The 19,384-nt window shown below is 53.6% G+C and overlaps 1 protein-coding gene across 3 annotated transcripts in view; it reads left to right on the plus strand.

Annotated features, from left to right (window-relative positions):
• Positions 1 to 19,384, plus strand: part of GATAD2B (GATA zinc finger domain containing 2B) — a 46,495-nt gene that overhangs the window by 1,195 nt on the left and 25,916 nt on the right. Inside the window, exon 2 of one of the 3 annotated variants that reach the window (XM_053277498.1) lies at positions 6,822 to 6,970. The exons of 1 other annotated variant lie outside the window; for it this stretch is intronic. The gene's annotated coding sequence lies outside the window, so the exon portion shown is untranslated. Of the gene's footprint in view, positions 1 to 6,821; positions 6,971 to 13,987; positions 14,228 to 19,384 lie in introns of those variants that run through there. One more of the 3 variants, XM_053277496.1, reaches the window with a different exon arrangement.

Below are 19,384 nucleotides of genomic sequence, written 5' to 3' on the forward strand. Positions count from 1 at the left end.
GTAGGGATGGGATATGTGTTACATAACGGGAGGGATGAAAAGAGTGATGGGAATAAACTCTCTTAAGGGGTGTTCAGAAGGACTCTCTGTTCCATTGAAGATGGTGCTGGTGTCTTTGGGGGAAAAGGTATAAATGTCCAGAACAGAGCAAGGGGGTGCAGTCTTACCTAGGGGATCAAAAGTATCAGGATGTTGGCCTACAGGATTCACCTAGACTTGCGGGGTACAGAGGGGTATGTTGGAAAGGAAGATTTTCCTGTGGTCCCTGGGTGGTTGGAGGGAGAAATAGGGCTTAAATGGCGATGGGGGAGAAATCAAGAGGGGGAGCTTGCCCAGGTCCTTTAGGGAGTGGCGAGGAAGAGAAAAGGCAGAGTCTGGAGGGGCTTGAAAGGCCCTGGAGGGTGTCTCCTGCCGAGGGGGGGAGTGGGGGTGGGCCAGGAATGCTGGTTTGCCTGATGCTGAGAGAATGGACCCAGAGGCAGGCCCTTTGCTTTGGGGAGGGATGGCCTCGCTGGCAGTTCCTCTGTGAGAAGACTGATGGAAGTCTTGAGGCTGTCGTGGCCGAGAATGGAGTTGGGGGCAGGAGCTGTGGGTGTTTGCTTCAGCTGGGTTGTGGGGGCTGAGCTAATGTGGCCCAAGGCAGCTGGGGATGTGCCCTTGGAGAGGTGGGCATCCTCGGAGGAGATTATGTATGTGTGTGTGGGGGGGTCCGTCTGTTGCCCTCCCTGCCTGCGGGGGCATGATGACAGCAGCTGTGGGTCTGACCCCTTCTCTGAGTTGTGGAGAGCAAATCTTGTCTCTTTGGCCCTGCTCTGCTCTCACTGCTGTTCCTTCGCCAGGCCGGCAGGGGCACGGGGGAATGGCAAGCCCCCCCCCGCAAGACTCTGGGTGGGTGCAGCCTGTCAGGGTGTTGTCACTTTGTCCTGGGGGAGGGTGTGAGGATTTGAATACCATGGGCAGGGCAGGGCAGGGCAGGGCAGAGGAGCATCCTTCTCTCTTCTGCCTGCCTGCCTGCCTTAGGATTCCCTCTTCTCCAGAACTGGGGCTGATCTCTCCCTTTCTGCTGGTATATCTGGGAGTGGAGGAAAGAGGGGGAGACCCCCTTTCCCAGCACCCCTTTATGCCGTTCCTTTAGTGAGCCTGGAGTGATCTGCCTCATGACTCCGCTTTCACCGCTGCCTTTGCCTCCTCCCATGTGGGTAGCAAGAGTGGGCTCATTGCTGCTTTCAGGGTTTTGTGTTTTTTAAAAATATGGGGAGGGGGAGGAACCACACCGCACTCTTTCCCTGAGCGCATCCTTCCTGACCCAGTGGGGAGGGTGTTGGGGTAGAGGTATGCCTTGGGAAGCCGCCTACTCCCAAGCGCACGCTGGGGAGGGTGGCGCGCGTAGGACTCCTCCTTGTCGCCTCCCCCCATCCTTCTCTGAGAGGACATTTTATTTGGAAGCATGGAGCTTTTTTTCCCCTCTACCAGAGTGGAGGGTTAATGCTTCGGAGGAGGCTTTGACCAGAGATGGTGGAATCGAGGAGGGAGAGGGAGGGAGAGGCATCAGCGCGCAGATGCGGCCGAATGGGTTGCCTCCACCTGACTGTCACCCTGATCCACCCTGCTCAGAAAAAGCTCCTTCCCTGAGCCCGGGAAGGCTAGGAAAAGACTCTCTTGGGCGTGAGGAGGAGGACAGGGTGGGAGTTTTCAGCCCCTCATCTGGAGTTGGGTGGCGGTGGCAGGAGGTGGGGGGGGGAGGCGGCAAGGCACAGTTGCAACAAGCAACCATTTAGCGAGGACAATGGTTCTGAAGCATCATGTGTGGCTGATTGGAGGAAACCCAACCTTACGTTTGCTTGGAGCTGCTTCCAGGTCTGAGTTGCTTGATGTCTGTTGGGGGGCGGAGGGGGGAGCCTCCCCTCCCCTCCCCTCCCCTGGAAGCTTGCAAGATCAAAACAATTCCGTCCGACTCCGATCTGCAGGCAGATGGGTTTTGACCGCCCACTTTGGTGGATGTTGGCGGCTTTCTTCTGGAACGCCAGAACCCCACCCTAGCCCCTGGGGGAAATGAGGTGTGTGTGTTTGTGTGTACACACTGAAATGGCTTTGCTGCTGTGTTGGGCATAGAGGTGAGTCCCCGAGTGGGAGTTTTGGGTTCGGCAATCCTTGGCCTCCAGCCCTTGTGGGACGTCCCAAACAGAAGTGTTGGGAGGGAGGGAAGTTTAACGTTGTCTGTATAAACTGGAAAAACCAATAAAAAGTTTTTTAAAAAAAAAAACACCCCACAGACATGCGTGCACACAATCCAGGCCATTGTGCAAAGTGGAAAGCTCTGGATTTGCTGTGGCGAGGACCTGATTGTGCAATATTTCCAGGCCCTACTCTTCCCCTGCCCTGCCCCACGGTGCAGTTATAAGTGCCGAACCTCTCTCATCCCGCCTTCTCCCTGGTGTTTGGCATCTGTCTGGATAGGGGCCTGTGAGTTCAAAATCTTCCTCTCTGCTGTTTGGCTCACGTTACTATTATTTATTTACTTCTTTTCTGCAAAAAGAGAGAGAGAGAGATTCTCAATTCGGTTCACATGGCGAGGGGGTGGAACTAAGAAGAAGGTTTCCTGTCCCCAGAGGGCTCACAGTCTGAAAAGACACACAAAACAGACATCAACTGCTAGGGCTGACTAGGGCCCTTTCTCTCCCCACTTGTTAAACATAAGAGAATCACCACTTTTAAAGGTGCCACACTTAGGAGTGGATATCAGTGAAACCTGTGACTTGTGGGATACATGTTGTTGGTGATGTGGATTGTCATTTTGTGGGGTCTGGATTCTGGAGACCTCAGGAAGAAGACCCAGCCCAAATTCTTCTTTCCTACCATCATCCAAGACTGAGGTGCTTCAGGTGCCAACTGGCCAAGGACCCTTGCTCATCCATAGGAACATAGAAAGCAGCCTTATACAGAGTCAGACCCTTGGTCCATCTAGCTGACCAGACTGTCTACACAGACTGGCAGCAGCCTCTCCAAGGTTGCATGCAGGAGTCTCTCTCCCAGCCCTCTGGAGATGCCAGGGAGGGAACTTGGAACCTCAGATGCTCTTCCCAGAGCGGCCCCATCCCCTAAGGGGAATATCTTATAGTGCTCACATGTAGTCTTCCATCCAAATGCAAACCAGGGTGGACCCTGCCGTTTGGGAAGGCGGGAGCTTCAGACACATGAGCTAGACCTTTGGTCCATCTGCCTGACCATTGTATTTTATGTCAGAGGCACTTAAGTAAAAGTTTATTGCCAGCCCTGGCACTTGAAACAAGCAGGAAAAACTTTGAGGTTCGTGAGGTTCTCCTTTTCTGATTGGGATTTTTGAATTATTATCCTGATCTTGCTCTCCTTCTGAGCTCTGGTGTCTCCCTAGCATTGATATAGCACAGACCTGCTCAGCTTAGGCCCCCCAGCTATTTTTGGACTACAACTCCCATCACCCCCAGCCACAGTGGCCAGGGATTATGGGAGTTGTCGGCCAACTTCTGCAGGAGGTCCGCTCTGAGCAGCCCTGATATAGTGAATTCTACAATTTTGGGGTACTTTGAGGATTGCCACTGGGTTGGGGTGCCCAGAAGATCATGGAAGTATTGTAGTAGACCAGGGGTGCCCAACTCACAAGGCCCAGTGGGCCAGAAGCAACCAAAGTCAATTTTCAGTATATTACTGCATTAACATTAATTATTAGAAGTATTAACAAAATTAATTGTTAGTTACTTAAAATGTTTTCCCCCTTTCAAGGGACCCACAATTTTACCTAAGGTTAGTGGCCACGAAATAGGCCCTGTCCCAGCTCAGTCAGTGGGGCACCTGGAGTGCATGCCAGCCCTAAACAGATATCAATCAGTGCTCCCTCTAACAGGGATCCCTAGATGCCGTTGACTACAACTCCCAGAATCCCCAGCTGCGATGGCTTTTGCTTGGGGATCATGGGGGTTATAGTCAACAACATCTAGTAATCTTTGTTAGAGGGATCACTGATACCAGTGCCCTCTCCCTAAATTGCTGTTGCTTTCAGGCTGCAATCCTAGAGTTCTTTGTGGCTCCTGCTGTTTCTGCAGGATATTCCTACTCATGAGCCAGCAATAAGTCCCTGTGGGCCGGATCTGGCCCCCGGGCCCTATGTTGTGCAGGTCTGAAGTAAACCCAAGAAGTTTGAGAAACTTTTCTGGGCTTCACTTTAAAGTTGCAACAAACTTAAAAAAAAAAAAAAAATTCCTGTATGCCTTTCGTCCTGCCAGGAGGGATAATGGAGTGACTGGAAGACAGCCCAGTTAGGAATAGCGAGCTGCCTCTGCCACAGGTGTTGAACCCACCCAGTTCTTGGTGGGGGAAGAGGGAGTCTGTACCTGACTCAGCCTCTCCCCGCTCTTTGGAACTGTACGTCCTGCAGCCCCTACCTCCCAAGGGCCTAGATCAGGGATTCTCAAACTTGGGTCCTCAGGTGTTATTGGACTTCAGCTCCCATAATCCCCAGCCTCAGTGGCCTTTGGTTGGGGATTATGGGAGTTGGTCCAATAACACCTGAGGACCCAAGTTTGAGAATCACTGGCCTAGATCTTAGCGACTCAAAACATGAGGCAGATGGTTCCATATGAAACTGCTTTATACTGAGTCAGACCAATGGGCGTAGCGTCTATTGGGCAAGGAGGGACAAATGTCCCCAGGCCTGGAGGGTCAAGGGGCCCACAAGGCTCAGGGTGCACCCTGCCGCTGCCTTTTCTGCTCCAGGGGCGTGGTACTTTGCACCCAAGCAATGGGAAGAAGCGCACTGGGGCTTCTTTTCTCCTCCCCCGCACTTCCTGCCCCCACCCCTTGCCGCTGCTCCGCCCACTGGCCACCACACAGGAGCTGCAGGAGGAGGCCCCAACCCACTGCCGCCCCCGGCAGAGGACAGTGGCCCCGGCCCCGTGCCGTCGAGCCAGCTCTGCTGCTGGCCAAGGTGGCGGCCACCCTCCCGCACCGAAAGCCTCACCGAATGGCGAGTTCAAGAAACGGGTCGGGGAAGGCTTGGGGGGTTAGGTTGCCCCGCCCCTTTGCGTCTGATGTCAGATGCAGGGGGCGTGGCTTGGGGCTCTGTGGCACCCGCAAAGCAGACCCCACGGGCTGCACTTTGCCCCCTGGCTGCTGGGATCCTCACTACACCCCTGGTCAAACCCTTGGTCCACAGTTTTGCTTGCAGGTAGGGGTGCTAGCCTGCTCCCCTTTCCATTCGGGGTCCTGGAGATGGCTGGGTGTGCTCAGTTCTCAGTGGCTCCCATTGAGTCCCATGGGACAAAGTAACTGGGATGCCGTCGAACTTGTGACGAGGGAGGTCTGACTCTGCCCACAGGCACTTGGGTTTCATCTCCACCCCAGTGGTGTTTCTGAGGGCAACCCTCGGCTTCGGGCTGATCCAGCAAGGCTCCCCTTCTGTGTATCGATTTAACATATTTCTGCGCCCCCCCCCCCCGCACTATCTTTCGTCTGCATGGTCCCCCATGCGACTCATGACTCACCATTGGAAACAGCATCTCTGTAAGCTAAGCAAGACAATTGCGACTATAAAAACCATCAGACACAGCACAGAGAAAGCTGGAGAAAAGCCAGCTGTAAGAGCAACATGAATGCTAGGTCTAGTGAATGCCTTTAGACTGCCTGGACTACCAGCACAGTTTGTACAGGGCCCCTCACAGTTAGGAAAGTAGGCACCTGCCAGAGAGATGTGGGGAAGGTGTTTCATGGCGGGGCAAGTCGCATAAATCTCCTCCCCCGCCCCCAAACAAGGCAGGGATCCACACTAGGCTTGACGCACAAGCCAGCCATTATCTGTGGTTGCCACCAATCCACTCTCTTCCCTCCTCCTTTTCTGGCACCCAGACACAGAGGGCTTAGGAGAGAAGTGGGGAGAGGGCTCTCCTGTCATTTGCACTGGGACATGGAGATGGGAAGAAACCGTGGGAGCCCTCTCCTACCCCCCAGAAAAGATGCCTGCGGCTCCGTACCTTCTCAGACATGGCAGTGAAATGGAGAGCTCTGGGGAGGAGGGTCTGTCTGGGTCTCCTGCTTGCCAGAGGGCTGGGGGCACTCGCCACAGGCAAGTGGTTTTGTAGAGGCCTGATCCAAGGTCTCTGCAGTACAGACAAGCCCGCCCACTTCCCACTGATCCAAACGAACAGGTTTGCTAGATAATGTTTTTAAAACCCTCAGAAATAGGAGTCTTCAAACTAGCCACTCAGTGCTCTCTTTCCTTGGGACCTTTCTGGCCCTAATGGTCACCCAGAGCTGGGCCTTCTTGCCATGCTTAGACAGCACCACGACCTCACACTGCCGCGTCTCGTGGCAGACTCTGTGATGTCCTGGGTTGGATGCGGTGGCAGAAGTAATGGGAAGAGGCTCGTGAGAACACCGGCAGCTGCCTTCTACTGGATGGGACCGTAGAGCTGCATCTAGCTCAGGCTTGCCTGTATGGACCGGAGTGGCTCTCCAGGGTCTCGGACAGAGAGGCCTTTCCCAGCCCCTACCTGGAGGGGTCAGAGATCAAACCTGGGACCTTCTGCACGCAAAGGAGGTGCCTTCCGACTGAGCCAGGGCTCCTGCCCGTCTCTCAGTCTTTCCCCATCCTTCATTGCCTCCTGCTTCCTTGGGTGTAAAGTAATGCCGCATGTTCATTCGTCGCTCACGTGCGTTGCTGGTCCCACCCTCTTCAGGTCGGGCTGAGAAAGACCCCCTGCCTGAAACCCTGGAGAGCTGCCGCCTGTCCGAGTCGACAGTGGCACAAGCGTCTGAGCAGTCTAAAGCAGCTTCTTGCGTTCTCCTCCTAGGAGGGCAGGCGATTCTGCACCAATTGGTCATCCATGCCGAATCAAGAGAGTGGTCAGCATTCACGTCTCCTAGCAGGAAGCAACTAGAAGTGAGGCAGGGCCAGAACAGCGACTCCGGCAGGGAGACAAGGGGCAACCTCCTCCTGAGGGTAGGTGATTCGGCTACACTTGCACCGGGAACCGTGAGTTCATTCAGCTGCACCTGATGGGGGGAGAGAGGGAGGGCAGAAAGATCCATCACTCTGTCCCCCACCCAGCCCCGGAGACCAATCAGGAGGATGCCTGGCCAGAACAGGGACTCATGCAGAGATGCAAGGCCGGGCAGCCTCCTCGGTGGGTGAGCACTCGGGTCCGTAGGAGCTGCTCGTTTCTTCATGTCTTTGGTTCTTCTTGGCACACTGTTGGGAAACGACTCCGCAGTGGCAGCGAGTGGGGTGACGGCGCAGCGGCTGTCAGCCCCCCCCGTCCCCCCCTTGTCGGCTCCTTTGTTAGGCTCATTACGCCGCTCTTTTGCCACCCGTCAGCCGAGCACTCGGGGCGGCTTATCCTGCAATATCTCGGCGGTGGTATTGAATCCTGCTTCCGAGGAGCGCGGGCGACATTAAGTGAGATGGATAACTGGAAATGGTTCGGGAGACAAGATTTTTACTGCTGACTAGCTCTCTCGCTTTTGAATGGCTCGCTCATCGGATTTCCTCCCCCCTGCCCGTCCCCCCGAATGCTCGGTGCTTGTTGGTATGAGGAGTGAGATAATTCACTTTAATGAATTATAGAACTTGTTTCACTGCAGTGGGTCTTCATCCCCCCCCCCCCCCGCTCCCCGTCCTCTCGCTGCCACAGATTTACTGTTGGAGTAGAATAAAATTAAGTTAGATTGCGTACAGCTTGTTTCAAAGGGCCGCGGCTTCCTTGCCGGCACTGGCAGTGAATGCCACCACAGGTGCTCTCAGGACCCTGCATGATGGGACCTGTGTGTGTTTGAGGCCTCTGCAGGCTCAGAGCCCAGGCTGTCTGGTTCCAGGACTGCGGGGAGTTGCCTGTCAGCCCAAGGGGGCCAGAAAGAAGAGCAGGGTCCAAGTTCCCCAAGTCCAAAGGGGAGGAGAGCATGAATTGTCCTCTTTGCTAAGCAGAGTCTACTCTGGATTACATTTGGATGGGTGACTGCATGTCAGCACCGCCGGCTATATGATAGGGTTGGGGATGGGGGCATAGCTCAGTGGTGGAGTCTCTGCTTTGCATGCAGAATTTCCCAGCTTCAATCCCTGGCAGCGTCTCCAGGGAGGGCTGGACAAGAGCCCTGCCTGAAACCATGGAGAGCTGCTGCCAGTCAGAGTAGGCCATACTGAGCTAGATGGACCAGGGTCATAAGGCAGCTTCCTATCTTCTCATGGACTCTCCCAGGTAACCTCATGGCATATCTTCTCCTACCTGCCACATGTTGCAGCTACCAGCATCCCAGAAAGTGAGGAATAGGAGAGAGAGTTTGGGAGAACTGCAGGAAAGTGAGCACTCACAAGCCACCATCACAGCCCGTCAAGAGTCTGAAATTACCACCACAACGCTGTACCTGTCATGGAGAGGAGAGGCTGCCGTTGTCACAGTGCTCTGCAAGAGTTTGGAGAGACCTGGGGTTGTGCTGTCTGTTAGATGCCACGCCTTTTACCTGGTTAGCATAAAGCGCTCTCTGCATGGTTACAGGCTAATTCATGAACAATTTAAAGGCCCAAATAATGAGGGATATTGTACTGGTAGTCCAGCTTGGGACTGGTGCAGATCTAACACGGCCCAGTCTCCTAACCATGGTTGAGAGATCGAGTGTGTCCTGAGGGTTTGCACGTTCTCCACGCTCGCCTCTTGCATGTGAGCTTCTCCGCGTGCCCTTTTTGAAGCTCAGCGTGCTGGCATGACACGTGGGCTGGTTTTAATGCTAAACCATGACTAGCCACATGCCAGAACTTTCAACCATGGCTGGAACTCAGCTTGCCAACCATGGCTAGCATTAAGTTTGGTGCACACGTAATGCTAACCAGCTCTGGAAGGGAGAAGTGGAGAATTTGCCTGCGAGTGGGGAGGAGGCGGGAGTGGGGCGCTCTTGATCCCATAACCATGGTTAGGAAGTTGGCCGGGCTTCTGTCTGCGCTGGGCCTTCTAAAAGTGGCGCATTTTGATAGGATCTACTTGATGCTTCACAATATGTTGAGTGTAATGATAATTTGAGGAAGCCTGTCGGGAAACCACATTCAACAGCGTCGTTCTGTCTTAATTGTCTCGGGCAACACTGCAAGGTAAAGATGGCCGCCCTTCGTACCATAGAGTGCTTCCCCCTCTTAAAAAAAAATGGGGGGGGGGGAAGGTCCTGATTTTATTTGCTGTGAACCAAACTCTGTGCAGGCATTCAAAGCAAGGTGGCAATAATGCCTTCCCAATATTTCGCCCCCACCCCCCTCAAAAGAAAATCCACTTGTTGGATGCTACTGTTCAAAATGCTAGTCTGGGAAGGGGGCCGTTGCTGATGAGCAAGACTGAAACAGTTGCCTCCGCCCCTTCGCACCTCTCTGTGAATCATCCTTCAGCTCACCCAAGTCTCCAGTTCCATTCTGATTTAATCAGGTGGGGGGGGGCGGACTTGGTGGCATAAAATACTTATGGCCTTGTTGTTTCAATAGCTTATTGTTTGGGCTTTCTCATCCGTTATGGGCAAACAAAGAGCGGCAAGAGGGAATCTGGGCATTCAGATGGGCGCTGGCAAAACTGAGAGGGGAAAATACTTCACATTCCTGAGCTTCAGCGTCAAATTCTTAAGACACCTGGCTGGTGTCTCTCCCCCTGGGTCTCCTTTCGTTTTCCAGCCTTTGGCTATAGTATGGTTACCAGTTTGGCTGGTGAGTCTGTGTGGCACAAGAGTGGGGTGAGGTCACTGAATGTTTAATATCTTTTTTTTTTTTAGAAGTGGACATAAGATTCTAGTCCCTGTGGGGGACTAGTGCAAAATAGAGTGAAAGTGTGCAGGAGACACTTGCTGAAATCTCAGACCCGTATATAAAACGGGTGGAATAAAATTTCCAGTGCTCAGAGAATGGGGCCTCGTTGCTTCCTTTGACTCCTTGCTTCTCCCCCCATGGCCTGCAAATGGGGAGATTTCACAGTCACCAGAATTGCGTGGAGGATGTTCCAGAGAGGATGTCTCCCTCACCCCACCCCATTGCAAGTAGGGCTCATGTAGTGCCTCAGGAGGCAGGGGCTGGGGTGTCCCCTGCTCACGCTCACCTCACCAAGACCCAACACTCTCAGCCGCCTTCTCTCATTTGTTGGTGTGTGTCACGCTGGCCTGCCTGGCAGGGTCATTGTAAGGATTCCTGTTATATCGGAGGTGCTTTGCCCGCTTGAGAAGCATGCTTTTGTATGTGCTGAGTATTATTCCAGGCACAGAGAACAGCCTTGCTTTTTTATTTCTCTATATATCCGATATCTAGGCCATTCTCTGAGTGGCTTACAATCCTTATAAAAAATTTAAATCTATATGTATAAACACACATCCCCAAATCGATAATATCTCTTATTTTATCATGTAATTAGGCAAGAATGATAACTAACATGGTGCAGCTCTTCCTTCTGTAGAAGCCAAATAAATCTGGCCCCGTGTACTACCTGGGTAGGGAGACTGCCTTGGAATTGACCCAATTCATTGGGTCAGTGCGTTGTTCTCTATATACAGTATCACAGCACGTGGGGTCCCTTGCCAGAAAACGTGGTGGTGACCACTGGCTGAGAAGGCTTTGAAGAGATGTCAGACAATTCATGGAGAACTCTCCCCAGCTCTTACCCACAATAGCGAAATAGAACCTTCAGGTTTAGGGGCAGTTATCTCCAAATTCCAGTTATTGGGGAAGCTAGTGATGGGGAGAGGGGATGTTGCTTTTGTACCCTGCTTGGGGCCTTTCTGGAAACATCTGGCTCTCCACTCTGGGAAACGGGATACTGGACTAGATGGACATTTGGTACGAGCCAGGAGGGCAAGCTGTTGAGGGATGGTGTTAGCCAGCCCTTAGAAATCACAGGTATTGCTTTTGTATAGCGAGAATCGGGGCTGGTTGAGATATTTTTGCAGAATGGGTTTTCTTGGCTTCTGCGGCTTCAGGGTGTGCCTGTGTCTGGATGTTACCCTGCAGAGAGTTCAGACAGGCTGTCCATAACAGCATGGTGCCCCCTGCTGAGTCAATAGAGGAAAAGGGCAACTTATTTGTAGCAGGGTCAAAGCGGGCGTGTCATCCTACAAACAGAAAGCCATCATTCCTGGCTTGAGGCAAGCTGCTTCGAGTGATGATGAGCCCGGCTGGAGGCATTCTCCTTCTGTGAGGGTGGGGTCTGACGCTTGCTTGAACGGCAGTGTTAAGTGCGTGTGGACTGGTTTATTGGGGGGGGGTCCCTGTCCTTCTCTGGATTGGAGAAATCTCACCACGCTGAGGCTGAATCAGGGATAGGAACCTTCGGCACTGAACTCTAGCGTTGTGAGCGATTCGTCCGGTGGCCCAGGATGTAAGAGGAAACCGAGAGCAAGACTCTGGGACTCGACTCAAGACTGCCCACTGCTTTGCTCTGGACAGCGGCCTGGTCTGCATGCGGAACAGGAGGGGGGGGCGGAATCCCAGAGTCAGTAGGATGGACTCCGGCACTTCAGCCTGCCCTTGGGGAGTCGCATTTTTTAGCATTCCCTGCCAGCCGAAAACTAGCACAGAGAGAGGGAAAGTCTGCAGGGCAGGCTGGGCTGGTGTGCTTCTTGTGGGTGAGGTGCTTTACCAAAGGGAGCATTTAAAAATGGCATCGTCCTCCACCTGTACTCTGATGTCCCTTCTGCCAACCCAGGATTCTACCACCACCTCGTTTTGCCACATGGCCTCTCTCTTCCTTGCCCCTAAATTCCACGTTATGCTTCCCCCCCCACGGTTTCACCAGACCACAGTGAAAAATTGAGGTTCCCCTCTGCTTCCAGGGCCAGTTAAGGATGCTTGCCTTTCTTTCTTTGCATTGCTCTCCGGGGCTCAAAAGGGCCCCACCTTCTCCTGCCTCAGTTTGCTCTCTTCGGCCTGCCTGGTGCTTCTGTTTGCACTGCGTTCAGCATGTTCTCAGTTCCAGATGCTGCTGCGGGACTTGGTGATCTCTGTCTCTCTGTCAGCCAGTTTATCAGGGGCCTGTCGCACTCTAGAGCAGGGCTGCTCAGCTTCAGCCTTCCTGCAGATGTTGGCCTGCAACTCCCATAATCCCTGGCTGTTGGCCACTGTGGCTGGGGATTATGGGAGTTGTAGTCCAGAAAACAGCTGGTGGGGCCAAAGCTGAGCCGGCCTGCTCTAGAGTGTCCAAGAGATGGAGCCCAGCATGAGACAGTGCAAATGAAAGGATGGAGCTATGTTGATAGGATTGGACTGGGTTCTGCATCACCACCCCTGAGTTCTATGGGGCACACTGAGCGGGGCTGCAGTTTGCAACAGCATGGTGGGAACCTGCCCCAGATACTGGGGTCATGTTAGACTCCATTCTAAGATGGTCAGCAGGGGCAGAACATACAAAGATGCATTCTCCCCTTCTGCAAGATAAAGCTCCTTTCTCCATTCACCCCACATCCGTTTTGGTGATAGTTGGTGCCTGCAAAACAGAAGCACAGCATGTTTGTGCAAAATAGGCAGGTTTGCATGAATGTCAGCCACTTCTCTCCCTAAACCAAAATGTCACGTTTTGGGGTAGGGGCCTGGTACATCTGCTGTCTGGGCTTGGAGTGTGGGTTAGGCTGGACATCTGGGATTGACCATGGTGGGCCACGCAAGGGACTAGATCTCCCATGCACTGAGGTAAGGGAAAGCCTATACTGGCTCACAACTTGAACTTCTGGTCCTAAACTGGAAGTTGCCATGGGCAGTTACTTTCTGCAAACCCAGACCAGTGTGTCATTCTGTCCGGCATCTCCATGGGGAAGGGCCCACTTCATGCCTGGCATTGGCCCTTAGAGCGTCAACCAGTTCCATTTAATACCAGAAGTGCTAGTAAGGATCGTACTGGCGCTCGGCCCCTTGCTCCCACTCTGCCGAACGACCCAACCAATGGCGGCTGGACAGAGGGCCCAGCCAATCAGGTCGGCCTATGTAGATGAGACTACTTGGTTGGTTGGTTGGTTGGTTGGTTGGCTCTGGTCATATTTGGGCAGATGGAAGGACGAGATGCTGGTAGAACTCGGCACAAGAGTCCTTCCCGTAGCCTTGGTTGAAGGCCAATGGCCTTGGGGCTCTGAGTCGGGAAATGGGCAACCACGGGGCATGTAGAAACCAGCCTTGGAAGACGGAAGTGTCAAACTGGGGCCGTTGGCTAGGCATCAGGCCTGAGTGGCTTCAGCTTGCAGTGTCAAGGCCTGCCTCTTGGTCTGGAGCCGGATTGGGCTCTAACCCTTCTCACGTGGGTGATCTCCCTGGGTTGCCGCTGTCCCCCTTTGGGGAGAAGCTAGTGGCTTCCCTTCACAAGGGTGTCATGTAGTGGTGGCGTCTGGAGACTGGGGATACACTGTCTACCTATAAGGCCCAGCCGAGCACCTGTGACTTGACTGTGGCCAGTGGAATAACCGGAGCTGGGTGGCGGACACTTCGCCGGGCTGCGGCTTTGCTTGGGTCCCTCTTTCCCCGCTTCCCTTCCTGTGTTTCGCCGCTCGTAACCCGATGTGCGAACTTTCGGAAACAGGCCAAACGGGAGGGTCGCCCGCCTCCCGCCAGATGATTTCTGGTTTCTCTGCCAGCCGGTCCTCCGGGCGACTCTTCCTGGGGGCGTCCGGATAGGTCTCCTCTCTCAGCAGCTAAGCAGTTAAAAGACCCTCGGAGGAAAAGCCCACACTCATGAATGAGAGCCGAAGTTTGGCAAGGTGCCAGCATACGCTTTAAGCAGTGGGGGCAACCAAGGGAGCGCGCAAGAGACCTGATGATGGAAGCCGTGGGGGAAGGAGGGGGGGGGCCCAGTTAACTGGCTCTTATGCCACAACCAACTTAATTTTTTTTTTTTTAAGCGATAATTCCATGTCCTGAGGTTACAAACCGGCTGCAACTGGTTTTATTTTTTTTTTCCCTTCTCCCCTGCCCCCGCTAGGCATCATGGGTAAAAGTAAGCATCCCCCCCCCTTTTCTTTTGTTTAATATAACGGCACCATAGATGATTGGCAGGGACGTGCCCGTTCTGCGACTGGGTTCCGGCAGGTCCCTGGAGGGGGATGGCACGCCGCGGCCGCCCATGTTCCACCGAGGGGGCTTCTCGTGAAAAAAAACCCTGGCTCTCCCCCCTGCCCTCCCCGCGTGCTCGCGATCCGTCTTCCCCTCCATCTGTCTGTCTCTTCCCTCCTCTTGACAAGTCGAGGAGGGAGGCAGAGCACGCTACCTGTAAGTATTCTTCTATGATTTTATCTTATTAACAAAGGGCTCTGGAGGTATGCAGCTCAGACCTTTAATTATTTTTTTTTTAAAAAAAGGAAATTATCCTCCTTCCCTAGCCGTCAAGCTGTCCCAGCGTCGGATTTCTAAATTACTATTTTTTATTTTTTTTTTAACCTTCCTGTCTGGGTAGCGTAATTATTAATTCTTCATAATTGCCCCCTCCCCCTCTCCCCCCCTCCCCATTCACGCGGTTGCCGGCCTGATGCTGCGGAGGAAGAGGATTGTGGTGGCGGGGGGGGGGGTTGAAGTGGGCGGGTGGGGGGGGAAGGAAGGTGGGCTATTTAGGGAATATGGCAAAGACGTTCTATTGTCTCTGTGGCGTGCTGATAGTTTGATCGAATACCCCGAACCTCCTCTCTTGCTCTCTCTCTCTCTCTCTCTCTCTCTCTCTCTCCCCCCCCCCATTTTCCTCCTCCACCCCGCCCCCTCCTTTTCATGTCAGCTACAACCCTGCTCTGTGAATGGAGGCAACCCGCTGACGAGGAAGAGCCTGGCACGGTGCCAGGGGCTGGGAGCCACTTTTGCGCGTGTGTGAAGTGTACGCCGAGCACAAAGCAGCGGCGGGCGGGCGGCGGCGGCGGCGGCGGCAGGGGTGGGGGGGAGGAGGAGGAGGAGGCCTTCCTTGCGGTCTAGGAAATCGCAGCCCTGTTATATAAGGGAGTCTGCGTCACTCAGGCTGACGAGAGCAGAGGGGGAGAGGGGAGGGGAAGGCGGTGGGGGGGGAGTCTGGTTTCTTCAACCTCCCTCCCTCCCTCCCTCCCCCCATTCTTTTTACAGCGGGCTGGTAGTTATTGAGCTGATGCCGATGCCTATCCTCTCCCCCACCCCAGGTTTTATCTCCCTCCCGGAAAAGAACCACGTTCCTTGAGGATCTTTCTGTTTCCCTTCCCTCTCTTGTCGTCTTCCCCCCCCCCCCCCGCTTTTCAAACCGTCATTCCAGGGATAAGAGTCCGCGATGTCTCTGTCGGGAAGGTTTCTCCGCTCCTGGGTTCCATGACACTTCTCCCAGCGCCTTTCCTCGGGAGCCAACAGTTCAGTAATATGGTTTGATTTACAACCGGGGAACGGACCGTACGGGCTGCTTTTTAGTAATAGCATTGATTTGGCCAGGTCACATTTTTTTAAATGTGCGGTACGGCCCCCGTTGTCCCCGTGATGACTACTACCCCTCCGAAGGCAGGCTGCGGTTTTCGTTTGCCTCGGGGAGCTTTGGACTTGCGGTGGTTGGTCACGATTACTCCGTGGCCAGGGAGAATGCGCGGCGTGCGCTCTGTGTCTGTCTGTCCTTCCTTCACGTGTCCCAGAGCCCTGGGCAGCCTTGGTTGGAATGTAGGCCTGGATCTTAAGGGGAACCATGTTGGATGAGAACTAAGAATATGAGAGTGATTTGTTGAAGGCCATATACCAAAGCCAAGGTGGAGGTGGGATTTTGAACTTGTACCGTAAGAGGAGCTGTCCAGGATCAGACAGTTGGTCCACATAGTCCAGCATCCTGATTTTCACAGTGCTGAACTGAACGCCTCCAGCAAGCCTACAAGCAGTGTATGAAGACAGTAGTCTTTCCTTGTTGTTTGTTGCATTTGGGATTCAGAGGTAGACTGCCTCTGAACATGGAGGTCCCATTCCTAACAGTCGTAGCCAAGGACATAAGCAGAGCCTTCTTGGGTTGGACCAAAGTGTCAGCGTCCTCCTTCCCACAGTGCCCGGCCAAATGCTTCTGGAAAGCACCAAGCCAAGCTCTGGATTGCTGTCAGACTGAGCGTCTTCCTGTTAATCACAGGGTGCCTTTGAAAGAAAATGAAATGTGTTTTCTTGTTTGGGGTGGGACTTGGGCCACTGGCCTGAATAGTGCCTGCAGTCTCACCCTCTTGCACTGTAAAAACAACTGCATTTATTTGAAACGTTTCAGACAAGACTCTTAAGTTCCCTCTACTGCCTTCCCCGCATTCCCTTCCTCTTGCTCCTTCCCTCCTCACCAGGGAGAGCCTGAGGCCTGTTCCGAACGTGCAGAAGAACACACGTCCTGTAGAGCAGGGATCCTCAATGTTGGGCCCCCAGATGTTATTGGACTTCAACTCCCATAATCCCCAACCAAAGGCCACTGGGGCTTGGGATTATGGGAGTTGAAGTCCACTAACATCTGGGGGCCCAACGTTGAGGATCCCTGCTGTAGAGAGGTGAGGTGGTAGAGTCCTGAGGTGTTGATATGGACTGTACCACTTATCTCACCCCTGTACAGGTGAGAAATGCCACTTTCAGATGCTCCTTGGAGTCAAACACACACCCTGAATGTAGAAAGCAAGCATGTCAGGAAGACCCTCACCCTGCTCCTTGCTATGCTAGTTTTCTACTTGCAGGGATTTTTCCTTTTAATCCTCGAAACAAATGGTGTTCCCCCTCTGCAGCCTGAAGCGGTATGGGCCAGTTTACAGGACTGTACCACTTCATTCTCTTTCATGTTCTTAGTCTGATCCATCAAGGCCCTTTTTGTGTCCCTTCATCCATCATCCAGGCTTGATGGGTGGAAGTGAGAAACTCCCTGGCTCTATTTTGGCTCCTGTCCCCCTGAGGTCAAAGCAGTGAGAATTTAAGAACTGGCCCAGTGCAGTAGCTAAGAATGAGCGCTGGGTTCCTGGTTCTGATTTTGCCTCTTGTCACGACTCCTGGGTGGCTACATCTCTTTCAGCCACCTTTCCCCATCTGAAGTGTCGGAGATCATAAGAACCCAAGAGCAGCCCTGATGGGGCAAACCAAACATCCACCTTACTCCGCACCCAGGTTCTGATGACCGTTGCTTCTGGGAAGCCCACTAGCCGGACACAAAAGCAGCTGCCTTCCCTTGCATTCGTCCATTGGCAACCGCTACTCGGTGGTAGACTGCCTGTGAACATGGAGGTTCCATATATAGTTATCCCACTTAAGATGGTCACTGACAGACCTCTTTCCCTCCAGGAATTTCTCTACGAATTGTAAATGCATGAAAATTCTCTCTTGAGTTTTCCATGGATTTCTCATGAGAGCCATCTCTTGTGGCAGGGAGTTGTATCAGTTAACAGTGTCTTGTGGGAAGGAGTGCTTCCTTTTGTCTGCCTTGAATCTATTGCTGGTCAGTTTCATTGGATGGCGCCCTCCCACGTTCTGTTCTTAAGGGACCAAAAAATACCTCCGCTTGCTTCACGCCATGCACAGTGTTATTGACCTCGGTCTTGTCCTCTCTTAGTTGTCTTATTTTTTTCTAAACTAAAAAGTCCCAATCACTTTTGCCTTTCCTGGTGGGGAGGGAGCTCCACTCTCCACATATTTTCTGCCACTTCTCCAGTTCCACACTGTCCTTTCTGAGACGGGATAACCAGAGCTGTGCAGAGTACGTTCGCTCTTTTTCCTCATACCCCGAGATCAGTCCTTTTCACTGCCATTCATTGACTTTTCGTTTAATACTGGCCCGCCTTATAGGGCTGTTGTACGGGTTCATGAGGTATCCTATTTGAAGCATCTTGAACCCTCAACAAGAGCTTTATAAATATGCACTGTTTCCTTTTTTTTTTTTAATCCACACGCCCATAGCCAGAACAGACGGCCTTTTGGGATCCATTCAGAGCAGCGTTGTCTGAATTCTCTTGCTGCTACCTGGCCAAAATGCTTGTATTTCACTGACTGGATTTGTGTCTCAGTACTGCATTTTTCCGAGTCGTGTGTCCAAAGCGTTTCCCTTTCCGCCCTCCATGCATTTTGCTCTCTAGACGCCACGGGACGCCTCCGCCCCCGGCCTCAACGCTGCTGTCTTGGAGAAACAAGACCCCTTTAATATCTAGAGCCGTTACGGTGCTGCCCTTTCCCTTCATTGCGAGGAGAGGTCCCCTGGACTATCCGCTTCTGAAGAGCTGCAGTCGAGATGGCAGCGAAGCCATTTGAACGAGCCGGCCCCAAACCAGCTCGCGCGGCTAGGACGGCCGTTCATGGCGCCTCTCCGGTCCCTTCAGAAATGGAGCCGCACTGGCCTGGAGCGGTTTCCTGTCGCCGCTTCTCCGCGAGCTGTGCGAATCGGAGCACGGCTGCCGGATGCCGGCCTTGAAACCGTTTCCCTTGCAAGAGGATTGGGCTGGAATTCGGACTGCGTTCTCCGCGAAAGGAAGGCGTGCTTTGGTTGTAAGAGGAGCCTTTTCTCCGCCTGCCATGGAGCGTGGAATCCTCCTCTCGCCCGCCCGGTGCAGACACAATCACGATGTAATACGTCCCTTTGCAACTTGTGCGTGGAATCAGAACGGGGTGTGTGTGTGTGTGTGTCATGACGACTTACGGCCGGACTCAAGCCAGCCCGTCGGAGGGGTGTCGGTCTGCTCGCGCCCCTCTCCCTCTTCTTCTTCGTCCTCCTCCTCCTCCCACCCCCATCCCGGCCGCCTGGCTGTCAGGTCCCGATTTCCTTTTTAGGCGATTGTCCTTTTTATAGCATTGTGTGGAAACGGATCGTCTTGGGAGCCAGCCATTTTGTGCTCTGGGTCTGGAAATGCATCTTCCTGTCAGTGCTCTGAACTTAGCGCTGGCGGAGCAGCCGGTGGCAAGAGGCTGGGCCGTCTCACGCCGGCGCTGCAGTCTCGCCCTGAGCCCGAGGGGTTGGCCTGCAGGGTGGACCGCGCAGGAGGGAGGAGAAATTGCCCCGGGCTCCTTCTTGGAAGCAAACAACCGAGTCTGTTGTAGGCACCGCAAGCAGGCAAGGTGAAAGCAGGGCAGTGGTGATCTGAGAGGCCTACTAGCCAGAATAGCTGGAAGGAACCTCCTTGTCCAGGCGCAGTCTACCTCTGACTACCAAGTGCTGGGAATGGACCACAGGGGCTGTGAATGGAGCAGTGGCCTCATCCAGAACGGCTGCTCTGATGTTGATTCTTTGGGGAAGTAACGATGAGACCTCCATGTTCAGAGGCAGTCTGCACCTCCACTGAACACCAGTTGCTGGGGACCTCTGGAGTGGCCCTCTTGCTGTGCCCGGAGGCATCTGGCTGGCCTCTGTAGGGAGCAAGATGCTGGACTAGACCATCCTTGGGCCTCGTCCAGCGGGGCTGCTCTTCCATCCCCCATGAGGCTTAGCGCAAAACCTTTGAGAGGCCA

Source organism: Hemicordylus capensis, chromosome 14 (assembly GCF_027244095.1).
Source record: "Hemicordylus capensis ecotype Gifberg chromosome 14, rHemCap1.1.pri, whole genome shotgun sequence".
Lineage (NCBI taxonomy): Eukaryota > Metazoa > Chordata > Lepidosauria > Squamata > Cordylidae > Hemicordylus > Hemicordylus capensis.